The sequence below is a fragment of the Salmo salar genome, chromosome 27 (assembly GCF_965601325.2).
Source record: "Salmo salar chromosome 27, fSalSal1, whole genome shotgun sequence".
Taxonomy (NCBI): domain Eukaryota; kingdom Metazoa; phylum Chordata; class Actinopteri; order Salmoniformes; family Salmonidae; genus Salmo; species Salmo salar.
In genome coordinates, this window is record NC_138317.1 from 10,999,662 (window position 1) to 11,013,122 (window position 13,461).

Genomic DNA, 13,461 nt, shown 5'->3' on the forward strand with positions numbered 1-13,461 from the left:
CTTGCTAGTTACCTTGGGAGGTTTCTCAGAGGAAGATATTTAACTTGTTACTCTGATCTTAAAAGCAGCATACCGCTGCTAAATGAACATAGGGGGAAACACTAAAATCCTGATTGTTTAGAATGGAAAGAAGTGGAGGGTGCTCAACCAGGTGAGTAGAGGTGCAGACAAAACGCGATCATTGTAAAAAGGTTCTGATGAAGGCCTTTGATGGCTGAAACATCAAGCTTTTAATTGTTTAAATAACAGAAATACGTCTTAATAGCGAGTTCTTGTTCCACCTTTTTCAATCGTTTTGTTTATAAGAAAGTATTATCCAGTGTGCTTTTGGTGGATGGAAGGAGTCATTTCTACTGGTCATGCAGTAACTGGAGAGACTTCAGTTGGCTCTAATAAATGATGCAAGGTCGACGACATGACAATAAAAAGCCATAGAAAACGGAGGACAGACTCAAGAGGGAGAACACAGGCAAGTTCACAGCACAGACTAAACCATTTATTCAAGTAGTCTTCAGCCTTGTGGGTTTGTCTTGACAGTCTTTTGCTGGAAAATGTTACTGACATGTGCTTCAACCAATAGGAGAGAAAGGGCAGGACTAAAACAAGCGCGTGCATGACTGTGCTTCTAGTGACAATGCAAATTGTACAGTCACTAGCAATACACTAAGTACTGGTCCCTCTACAGTTGTGAGTGAACACATATCCAGTGTGGCACATCAAGCTTATTAATATATCAGAAAAATATATTTTAGAATGTATACTGATATAGCAGTTGTTAGAAACTTGCAGCCAAAGGGCCGTTCCATAATAAAAAGTCACATCCTTAACACATAGAATACCATCTGCATCAACCAATGGAGAAATCTGGAATTGTTAATATGGGACTTTTACTGTGGCGGGCCCCTAAACTACAGTGTAGTACAAAGTGAGTCGAATAGTCCCTTGTTGACAGACAAAAACACAGGTAAGACATAGGGACTCTGGGAAGAGGGACAATGTGACAATCACAGGACACTACTAGTAGCAGGTTAGGTTGCTCTTGTGCGCTCTAGGCAAGCGCGTTGATGATGTCAACAAACTCTGGCTTGAGGGAGGCTCCGCCCACCAGGAAGCCGTCCACGTCGTGTTCGGAAGGCTAGCTCTTTGCAGTTGGCCCCTGTAACTGAGCCTGGAGGAGAGGGGAGGGACTTTGGTTAAACAAAATAACCTCACAAGCGTGTGTGTACATATATTATAAAACTCTGATGAAATTCTTGTATATCAAAGGTTTAGGAACACTAATATTATTCTCAAGATACCAACGTACATACCTACCAAAGTAATGTTATACATGCTCTAAATTCCAATTGATTGGGCCCAACTCTATTCAGCCCAATACATACGTTTCCATTTCCATTAGGAACAGTGTCTCTGGGGATTGTCTCAGATATCAGCAGCCTTGTAGAGAATGTAAAAGACCCTCTGATAAGATAGGCTTCCCAGTGCTGGGTTCAGGGTGTCCCCTACTGACCTCCGTAGATGATGCGGATGTTGTCGCCCACGGCCTCAGAGACGTTGGCCCTGATCCACTCCCTCAGTTTCTCATGCACCTCCTGGACCTGGGGAGAGACGAGAAGTTCACTCACTTACACGCACGCTGGAATTTAGTGTTTTTGGAAAGTATTCAGATCCCTTGACTTTTTCCACATTTTGTTACGTTACATCTTTATTCTAAAATTGGTTAAATAAATGTTTTTCTCAATCTACACACAATACCTCAATGACAAAGCAAAAAAACAGGTTTAGAAATGTTTGCACATTTATTAAACATAAAAAACAAATACCCTATTTATATAATGACTCAGACCCTTTGCTATGAGACTTGAAATAGAGCACCCACCGGTGCATCCTGTTTCTATTGATCATCCTTGAGATGTTTCTAGAACTTGGAGTCCACCTGTGGTAAATTCAATTGATTGGACATGATTTGGAAAGGCACACCTGTCTATATAAGGTCCCACAGTTGACAGTCCATGTCAGAGCAAAAACCAAGCCATGAGGTCGAAGGAATTGTCTGTAGAGCTGTGTCGAGGCACAGATACCAAAGGGTACCAAAACATTTTATGCAGTATTGAAGGTCCAAGAACACAGTGGCCATCAACATTCTTAAAATGGAAGAAGTTTGGAAGCACCAAGACTCTTCCCAGAGCTGGCCGCCCGGCCAAAATGAGCAATCGGGGAGAAGGGCCTTGGTCACGACCTTTGCAGCTGTCAGAGCTCCAGAGTTCCTCTGTGGAGATGGGAGAACCTTCCAGAAGGACAACCATCTCTGCAGCACACCACCAATCAGGCCTTAATGGTAGAGTGGCCAGACGGAAGCCACTCCTCAGTAAAAGGCACATAACAGCCTGCTTGGAGTTTGCCAAAAGGCACCTAAAGGACTCTGTCCATGAGAAACAAGATTCTCTGGTCTGATGAAATCAAGATTCAACTCTTTGTCCTGAATGCCAAGCATCACATCTGGAGGAAACCTGGCACCATCCCTACGGTGAAGCATGGTGGTGGCAGCATCATGCGGTGGGGATATTTTTCAGCGGCAGGGACTGGGAGACTAGTCAGGATCGAGGGAAAGCTGAACGGAGCAAAGTACAGAGATCCTTGATGAAAACCTGCTCCAGAGCGCTCAGGACCTCAGACTGGGGTGAAGGTTCACCTTCCAACAGAACAATGACCCTAAACACACAGCCAAGGCAACGCATGAGTGGCTTTGGGACAAGTCTCTGAATGTCCTTGAGTGGCCTAGCCAGAGCTGAACATCTCTGGAGAGACCTGAAAATAGCTGTGCAGCGACACTCCCCATCCAACCTGACAGAGCTTGACAGGATATGCAGACAAGGGAGAAACTCCCCAAATACAGGTGTGCCAAGCTAATAGCGTCATTCAACAAAGTACTGAGTGAAGTGTCTGAATACTTATGTAAATGTGATGAGTTTCATACATTTTTATGAACGTGCAAACATTTCTAAAAACCTGTTTTCGCTTTGTCATTATGGAGTATTGTTTGTAGATTGAGGGAAAAAAAGATTTAAATCAATTTTAGATTAAGGCTGTAACATAAAATCTGGAAAGAGTAAAGGGGTCTGAATATCTTCTGAATGCACTGTATAGTAAATAGGTACATGCACACTTGAACCAGGTCTCTCTTGGACCAGGTCTCTCTCAGACTAGCCTGGATAAGTAAAGATTAAAAAAGATCCAATGCAGCCATCTCAATATCAAATCGTTCCTGGTTAACAATTAAGTACTTTACTGTGATTGTTTTGAATATTATTATTATTTTTTTTTTTTAAATGCTTCATAGCAAAGAGCAATTTCTCAAGCAATCATTTTTCAGACTGTCTGGGGAGGGTAAAACCAATATGCATTTCCCACAGAGCGGCTTGTAACTATTAAATAACACAGTAAAGTACGCATGTTGTATGTAAATAAGTCAATATTGTTATGAAATGGTGATGAGTCGTACCTGCTCGGGTGAAGCTGTCTTGCCGGTACCGATGGCCCACACAGGCTCGTAAGCCAGCACAACGTTTCTCCAGTCCTTCACGTTGTCTACAACACAACAGCTTATTATCAAGATAATGGACGGCACTGTATGTAGATAATGATAAGGTATGTTTGGCCTACCACTAATTGCCTTAATGTATAATACAATATGTGGTAGGTAAACAGGGGGCGGCAGGTAGCCTAGTGGTTAGAGCGTTGGACTTGTAATTGAAAGGTTGCAAGACCGAATCCCTGAGCTGACAAGGTAGAAATCTGTCGTTTTGCCCATGAACAAGGCAGTTAACCCACTGTTCCTAGGCCGTCATTGAAAATAAGAATTTGTTCTTAACTGACTTGCCTAGTTAAATAAAGGTAAAAAAAAAAAAACTATTGAAAGGAATGGATTTTTAGGTCTCAGGCAAGGGTTCCCATCATGCAACACCACCGTTTAGTGAACTACTGCCAACCCCTTTCACTACCTCCTGAATAAGGGGCACAAAATCCCCCAAGGCAACATCCAGGGCCTTTGAGACAAACATTTTCCACTTAAACCGAAATTGGAAGGGTTTTGGAAACATTTTTGGAAGGTGTGCAACAGTGCTATGCGGAGCGAGCTAACTGAATCTAGAGTGGGTAGAAGGAATACAATTGAGCTTTCATTGACATAAAAAAATAAAATAAAAAAATAAAAATCCCACAGAATGATTCAGTAGAGAAAACAATGGGTATATATTGTACATCATGTGCTGGTGTGGTGTATCGCAAGAAAGATTACAGTACGCACATCAGACCCAGGGTTCGAGCCCAGCTGTTACCTGCGATGGCCTGCGTCTGGGCGTACACCACCTCCTCCGTGGTTCCAGCCTCCCTCTCCTCCAGCTTCTCTCCGATGCAGGCGATCACCCCCAGGTCACTCTCCAGGGCGTGGGCCACCTTCTGACCAATCAGCTCGTCGCTCTCCCCGAACACATGACGCCTCTCCGAGTGGCCCAGAATCACCCACTCCACGTCACAGTCCTTGATCATCGCAGGGCTGTGGAAGCGAGAGAGGGAGACTCAATACATCCACTAAAAATAGAATAGTATATTTAATTGAAAATAGGGTAAAATACATTTTTGGTATCTCAGATTGTTCTGGCAATTCTCACAGAAACTTCATTTGGAGGAAGAATGTTTGAAGTGTATTTTACATTTGTATCAAACCATTTGCATTTTTTTTTTTTATCATGATGAAAATGGGCCATTTTTGATTCTGATATTCAATGTGAGAATTGTCAACTACCCGTTTTGATTGTGTTCATTTTAAGGTATTGTTTGGAACAATACACTCTACAGGTACATCACATTTCCAGTGTGGGCTCTCCGCTAAGTCTGAAGGTATGATCAATGTTATGAGCACCATCAACACAGTGAATGGGAAAATGGATTCAAAAAGGAAACTCCCTCTGCTGGTGACTTGCTGAATGTGCAATCCTAAAGGAGGGCTGTGAAACGAGTTTCACTAGCACCAGGCATAGCCAGCCAAAAATTTAAAAAAAAAGTGAGCCAGGCCTTCCCGGGCCAAATGACCTATATTTTAGTGGCCTCTGGTACATTCCAATGCCTTGATTCCATCTGAAATACACCGCAAAATTGAATACATTATCAAATGTACCATCCAGATTGGAAACAGTTGTGGCATTGTGTGTAGAAGGACATGACTTTACCATTTAAATTACAGGTAATGTATGAATTCAGTGTATTTGTAGTTATTTTGGATATTGTCTAGGCCTATTATGATCAGGACTATTTTCTAAGTAAAAGCACATTAAACATTTAAAGTTGCAATATGTCACTTTTTTGGCAAACAGACCAAATTCACATAGAAACGTGAGTTATAGATCTGTCATTCGCATTGAAAGCAAGTCTAAGATGCGGTAGAGGTGTTGTAAGTGCGCCATTTCCATGCTTCCCGTTCGTAAGTTTTCGTTTTTGCGTCTTTAACTTGCGGTTTTGTACACCAGCTTCAAACTGAAAATACAATATTTTGGGTTATGGAAAATATGTTTCACAGCGGTTTTGATGGTACAATAATTCTCTGCATAATGACAGCTTGTTTTTGTCACAAACTGAAATTAGACAAACTATTAGGATTCTAGCAGCCAGGAAATGGCAGATTGATTTCTACATATTGCACCATTAACCTGTATTCTCTTGAGATGAATGTCTTATTTACAGTTTTACTGCAAAATATGAATAGCCACAATGTCTGTTCTTCAAATTTTGAACAACCTAGTGTAGGAACAAAATAATGTAAATAGCCAAGCAACAAGGACAAAGTCACTTTAGTAGACTTTTGGGTAAATTCAACCAACTTCACTCAGTGTGCACAGCACCCCAGGCACTGTTGCTGCGGTCCAGGCACTGTTGCTGCACGCCAGGTGGGATATATGGGACCCTACGTAGTTCCTGGCATACAAATAGGAAACCGATCTTATTTCTATGGTTCTTTGTGTGATTAGCTACCACTTATGAAACAAACGGCAGAAATACTTTGACAGTAGCTCCGGCAGGATTTATTTTGTTGCTATGAAATCACAACTCGCACATGTGCTCACTTTACTTTCAGTTCACACACACACACACACACCTATTTTTAATAGTGCGAGTATAATGGTCGCACTGTAGAGCCCTGAAATTCACTAAACAGGTTCCAGCCAACCATTTCATGCGGATTAATTACCTGACGCATGAGAAAAAAGTCACGACCGGGCAGACGGAAACATGAAATGCCGGTACAATTTTAGAAATGCCAACAGACATGGTGGGATCTTGTTTCTGTCAAATAAAATTTGCGAGAAACGGATGTGGACATGCATTTATGTGCAAATATTGATGTAATAAACATCATATCGAAGTAAACTTAGAGTCAAGCAGTCCTCTAACTTCGACTCAGGAAAGAACAACGTTTATTAGGCTACAGATGAAGTAAGTTGTGATCAACTTCACAGGGTGGTGAAAGTGAACGGTGACGAGCACGATGCTCCTTTCCAATAAATGTCGAGGGTCTTATTCTGGTGACATGATGATCCATGCTTGGCTGACATTTGACAAATAAAAATTCTCGCTCATATCTATAATAATCTCATCATGTAGGTAGCCTAGCCTCACTGTATCTGCCAGCTGTTGGCTAGAGAGCACATATCAAGACCAGAGTGGGCACATTCGCTACATAACGCAACGTCTGTCATGACGAAACCATCAGTCGAGTTGAAAATGCCATGGAAACCCATTTAACTGGTATTTTTCCCCCATTCGGTACATGGGAATTCAACGGCAAAATGTTTATGTGCACTTCGTGTTCACGCACAGCCTTTTATCCGCAACAAGTCTGTTTGATGGAAACACACCTCTGGCGGAAAAAGTAGCTGGGTGAAAATGAGTAATCGGCTCTTTAGCTGACAGTCGGCGCTAGTGGTTAATGACCTATAATGTCAATTTCTATGTATAAAGTGCGTCATATCATTAAAAAAGTACCAGAGAGCCCCCTGTGGAAATATGACATGTTTGAAGAGAATGTTAACCAAAATGTAAAAAAGAAAACATTTTGAGATTAATATTTTTAATGTCGGATAAATTAATGTGAAAATGTGTATTTCAGAATCTAGACATACGCCATATGTCTAACACTATAAGGAGTATAATACATCCAAGATGTTGTCTGTATCATGTACGGTTCACAGATCATAGGCTCTTACAGGACACATGGATAGGTCTAAATAGGCCAATTTCATCATGATAATTTATTATATATATTTTTTGTACAAATGTAAAAAAACATGTTCAACGTCCTTCCTCCCAATGAAGTTCCTATGTGAGAATTACCAGAACAATCTGACAACCCCCCAAAAAATAAAAATAGCAGAATAAAGAGGCCATCTTTAACAAGTTCTCTGTCACAGATTCTGTCTCAAGGTGGAAGACGTGTTGTCGTATGCAAGAGTGGAGCCTTACCTGATCTCGCCAGTGAAAGCCCTCTTGGCGACTTTGTAGCAGTTCTGTGCGGCCACACCGATCCTGGCACGCAGGTTCGAGCGGACAAAGTCGAGGTAGACGGCGGGAGCGGCACACACCACGTCTGTGTGAGTGTATAAGAGAGAGGGAGACAAAGGTGGGGGTGAGGAGACAAGAGATGGAGACAGTAGGAGGAGTTAGGAGAACAGCAGAAGAAATCAAATCAAATTGTATTTGTCACATCTAGGGTTGCAAAGGGTCGGAAACTTTCCGGTATATTTCTGGAATTTTTCCATGGGAAGTTAAGGCCGGGTATTTTGCTTAAATTCATAAAAAAAAAGTTGCTGTTATAAGCTAACCTTTTTTGTGGAATACACTTAAGGCAATTCTAGGTCTTGTGGTATATTTTGGTTAAACTATCCCCAATTCAATGGAATTGCAACCCTCTGCATGCACAGTGCATTCTTCCATCACATGTACAGCTGATTGTCAAGCTCTTGCATACACTACTACACTGTCTGAGCCAAGGACAACATGCTTTCTGGAAAGTTTTGATTACAATACTGGGTGGGGTGAATATATTTTATGACATGATTTTTTGTTAAATAGTAAATAGTAGCCTACAGCAAAGTGTGTTTAAATCACTTCTAACTTGTTAACAATTTCTGCTAGTTAGCTTTCACTACCATGTGAGTTTTAGCTTGCTAGAGCCTGCTAACCGAGGAGTGTTAATTCACCTGTTTCCATACACGTTTCATTTTAAAACATTTAACTTACAAAAGGAGTTGTTTAATTTAACTGCTTAACTATTTATCTGCACACACACCTATCATCTTTTTAAACTTTTTTCCCTAATGTTTACAGGAAAATGCCACAGGCACTATCTGATGTGTGGAGACATTTCACTGCAGCTAATGTAAAAGAAAGTTGTGTACATTTGCAAATACTGTGCCAAATCATATGTGAAGAATGCAACAAAGATGCAGAATCATCTGGCCAAGTGCATATAGTTCCCTCAATGCTCACAACCTCTGACAAAAGTCCCTCTACTTCTATTCGAGGTGAAAATGATGAATCAGACACCTTATCGATAGCAACAGCTCATTGTCCTCCTGAAATCAGAAGTTTTTTTTGACTCAATGGAGGAATTTAGTCAGAGAAATGCTGATGAATGTCTTGCTCAAGCTGTGTATGCAACTGAGTCACCTCTGATGCTCACAGGCAATGTGTATTGGAAGAGATTTCTTAATGTTCTTCGCCCAGCATACACCCTCCAACCAGACATGCTTTATCTACTCATTTGCTGGATGCAGAGTTCAGAGTTCATGTGAAGGTCAAGCAAATCATTGAGAAAGCAGACTGTATTGCAATCATCTCTGATGGGTGGTCCAATGTCCGTGGGCAAGGAATAATTAACTACATCTCAACCCCTCAACCAGTATTATACAAGAGCACAGACACAAGGGACAACAGACACACCGGTCTCTACATTGCAGATGAGCTGAAGGCAGTCAATGACCTTGGACCACAGAAGGTATTTGCACTGGTGACAGACAATGCTGTGAACATGAAGGCTGCTTGGTCTAAAGTAGATGAGTCCTACCCTCACATCACACCCATTGGCTGTGCTGCTCATGCATTGAATCTGCCCTTCATGGCACTGAAAACAATGGATACACTCTACAAGAAAGCCAAGAAAATGGTTAGGTATGTGAAGGGTAATCAAGTTATACCAGCAATCTACCTCACCAAGCAAAGTGAGAAGAATAAGAGCACCACATTGAAGCTGCCCAGCAACATCCGTTGGGGTGGTGTCATCATGTTTGACAGTCTCCTGGAGGGGAAGGAGTCTCTCCAAGAAATGGCCATATCACAGTCTGCCGATATAGACAGCCCCATCAAGAGGACCCTCCTGGATGATGTATTTTGGGAGAGCGTGGTAAGCAGCCTGAAACTCCTGAAACCTATAGCAGTAACCATTGCACGGATTGAGGGAGACAATGCCATCCTGTCTGATGTTCACTCTGCTTGCAGATGTAAGAGAAGAAATCCGTACTGCCCTGCCCACTTCACTGTTGTTCCAAGCAGAGGAAACTGCAGTAATGAAATACATCAAAAAGCGTGAAGACTTCTACCTGAAGCCCATACACGCCTCAGCGTACATGTTGGACCCCAAGAATGCTGGCAAGAGCATCCTGTCTGGTGCAGGGATCAACAAGACCTATGGTGTCATCACTACAATGTCTCGCCACCTTGGCCTGGATGAGGGCAAGGTTCTTGGCAGTCTGGCGAAGTACACTTCCAAGCAATATGGCAGTCGTGCCAACATATCTCATCAGCCACCTGGTGGAAGGGACTTTGTGGATCTGAGGCTCTTTCCCCTGTTGCCTCCATCATCCTCCAAATCCCACCAACATCAGCCACCTCAGAGCGCAACTGGTCCTTGTTTGGGAACACACACACCAAAGCACGCAACAGGCTGACCAATACAAGGGTTGAAAAATTGGTGAAAAATAAAGTGACAGTGAAGATGAGGCCTCAGTCTGATGTTCAAGAGGTGGACATTGAGGAGGTCCAGGGAGAAGACATAGAAGCCTGAGAGTAAAACAACCAAAGTTTTAGTTTGTAGACTATCATTTTACAGATGTATGTTGAAAACGTTTTTGGGAGATGCGATGGATCATTGGGGATCATTCCCTTTCTTTTGTTGTTCAGTGAAATCATCCCATGTGAAGAGTCAACTAATTTAAAGTTCAATTCGTAACTAAATTGTTATGTTTTATTTATACTGGAAGGATTTAATACATTTACAATTATGTCTACTTAAGGTAAAAGGTTTATGTTTCTGTCTCCATATGATATAGTAAATATATCCAATGCAAAAGACATCTACATTTAAATTGTATTCATTTGCATTTATTCCCATTAATTCCCATGGAAAGTTTCCACCTCTGAATATTCCCCAAAATATTTGCATGAAGTTCAGCTTTCCCCAACTTTGGTCCTTCCCAGTTCACGTCCCTTGCCCATGCTCGCGCTGCCCAACAGTCCTCCGCCCACTTCGCTTGGAAATGAATGGCTTTCCAAAGTTTCATCACCCACATAGTCATCAGTTGAGAGGCACTGTAAAAGCCTTTAAGGCTTCCCCTTTTATCTATGTTGATAGCCTATCCCAAGGATCATCAACTAGATTCAGCCGCGGGCCGACGGTCATGGGCCGGAACATAATTACAAATCATTTGTAGACTGCAAATTGACCTCAAGAAGCCCAAAAAGATAATGTTTGACTAAAACATCATTTCAAACCTTGCTTACATTTGTATACGATCACGTGTCTCTATATGAGTGGGAATACTTGGTGACAGATTTCTTCAATTAAAATCACTTGGAGCTGATTTCCTGGTGTTTTTACTAGAGGTCGACCGATTAATCGGCATGGCCAATTTCACATTTTCAAAACAAATCGGTAATCTGCCTTTTTGGGCACCGATTACATTGCAATCCACAAGGAGACTGCGTGGCAGGCTGACCACCTGTTGCGCAAGTGCAGCGTCAAAAGGACCTTGTGGCTGCAAGGTAAGTTGCTAGCTAGCATTAAACTTATCTTATAAAAAAACAACAATCAATCTTCACATAATCTCTAGTTAACTACACATGGTTGATGATATTACTAGGTTAACTAGCTTGTCCTGCGTTGCATATTATCAATGCGGTGCCTGTTAATTCATCATCGAATCATAGCCTACTTCAACTTCGCCAAATAGATGATTTAACAAAAGCACATTCGCAAAAAAAAAAGCACAATCGTTGCACAAATGTACAATCAATAAACAGAAGTATATATTTTTTTAAACCTGGATATTTAGTTCATGTTAGTAGGCAATATTAACTAGGGAAATTGTGTCACTTCTCTTGCGTTCAGTGCAAGCAGTCAGGGTATATGCGACCATTTCTTCCTAACAAAGGCCATAATTAATTTGACTGATTTTTACACAATTATGACATAACATTGAAGGTTGTGCAGTAACAGCAATATTTAGACTTAGGGTTGCCACCTGTTCGATAAAATACGGAACGGTTCCATATTTACTGAAAGATTAAAGTTTCTCTCGAAATGATAGTTTCCGGATTTTACCATATTAATGACCAAAGGCTCGTATTTCTGTGTTTATTATATATATATATATATATATATAATTAAGTGTATGATTTAATATTTGATAGAGCAGTCTGACTGAACAGTGGTAGGCAGCAGCAGGCTCGTAAGCATTCATTCAAACAGCACTTTACTGCGTTTGCCAGCAGCTTTCAGCAATGCTTGAAGCACAGCGCTGTTTATGACTTCAAGCCTATCAACTCCCGAGATTAGGCTGGCAATACTAAAGTGCCTATAAGAACATCCAATAGACAAAGGTACATGAAATACAAATGGTATTGAGAGAAATAGTCGATGCGTCATAATTCCTATAATAACTACAACCTAACACTTCTTAACTGGGAATATTGTAGAACTGGGAATATTGAACCACCAGCTTTCATATGTTCTCATGTTCTGAGCAAGGAACTTAAACATTAGCTTTTTTACATGGCACATATTGCACTTTTACTTTCTTCTCCAACACTGTGTTTTTGCATTATTTAAACCAAATTGAACATGTTTCATTATTTATTTGAGACTAAATATATTTTATTTATGCATTATATTAAGTTAAAATAAGTGTTCATTGTTCATTCAGTATTGTTGTAAATGTCATTACAAATATATATAAAAAATATTTTTAACAAATGGTGGATTAATCGGTATCAGCATTTTTTTGGTCCTCCAATAAATCGGTATCGGCGTTAAAAATCATAATTGGTCGACCTCTAGTTTTTACAGTCTATGTCCAACAATGACATTTAAAAAAATAAAAAAACAATTGAAAACATGGGGGGCCATGAAAAACAACCCGCGGGCCAAATTCGGTCCACCAGTTGGGGAACCCTGGCCTATCCCATAAACACTGGCCAAGCATAAGGTTTCTTTGTAAGTGACAGATGATTAGGACTGTGGTAAAATTGCCTCAGGAACAGTGTTTACCAGTCACTCTCAGTCAAAAGGCATTGCAGACAAGCAGGCTTATTGGGAATTCAAAGCCCAGGTGTCATCGATGCACTCAGATATGAGAAACTATGCTCAGTCTAATGAGCACAGCTTGCGCTAAGCTAGGCTAGGCCAACAAACCTGCATGGATGGAGCAGTGTCATGGTGTCGTTTGACGCTTAGTGTTAAAACAAATATTTCACAGTTACACTTTACATGCAAGTATTGGATATTGGTATCAGTCAGAATGAACTGTAAACGACGTATTAGTGGTAATTTTAGACAAGATATTTTGAGACAAAAGAAAATAGTATACCGGTTTCTTCGTGGAGGTTTGCTTTGTTCAGGGTCGTTATGAGATCGCCCAGGCTCTTCTTGTCACCGTTCATCTTCCAGTTTAGTCCTACGAAAAATATTCTGTACATGATGGCTGGGCGGTAGATGATACCAGAAAAACGACGACACGGGCCTAGGAGGTGATGCTTTTGATACAAACAGCGGGCAAACAGAAGCTGTCTTTTTCTTCTTCTTTGGGATTGGTTGGCGGATCGCATCCAATTTAAAGGTCCATACACCGCCACCTACTGTACTAAAGTGTGAGGCCAGTCAAATTAATTGAATTATTCCTGTTCCTAAAAGGAAAAACTTGCACCAACAACTAACCCTACACCTAAATAACACTATTTCATAAAAATACAAATCACCTCTTCTGCAGTAAATACTTACATGTAAACAGGTAACCTACTTCTCTGCAGCTACCACCTACACTAAAACCCACCACCCCATTCCATTACTTTTACTCTATCCGCTTCTGCACCCTGTAACTCTTCTGATGTCAAATCTCATATACCCAAATACTTCTC

General features: G+C 41.0%; 1 pseudogene across 1 annotated transcript; it reads right to left on the minus strand.

The window, feature by feature from the left end:
• Positions 1-474: 474 nt before the first annotated feature.
• LOC106588421 (triosephosphate isomerase A-like) lies at positions 475-13,151 on the minus strand (annotated as a pseudogene). The gene is made up of 6 exons (XR_001324657.3): positions 12,915-13,151; positions 7,516-7,639; positions 4,338-4,555; positions 3,503-3,588; positions 1,511-1,598; positions 475-1,168 (listed from the first exon to the last, which is right to left on the minus strand). The product of XR_001324657.3 is annotated as a triosephosphate isomerase A-like (transcript).
• Between the last annotated feature and the right edge of the window lie 310 nt (positions 13,152-13,461).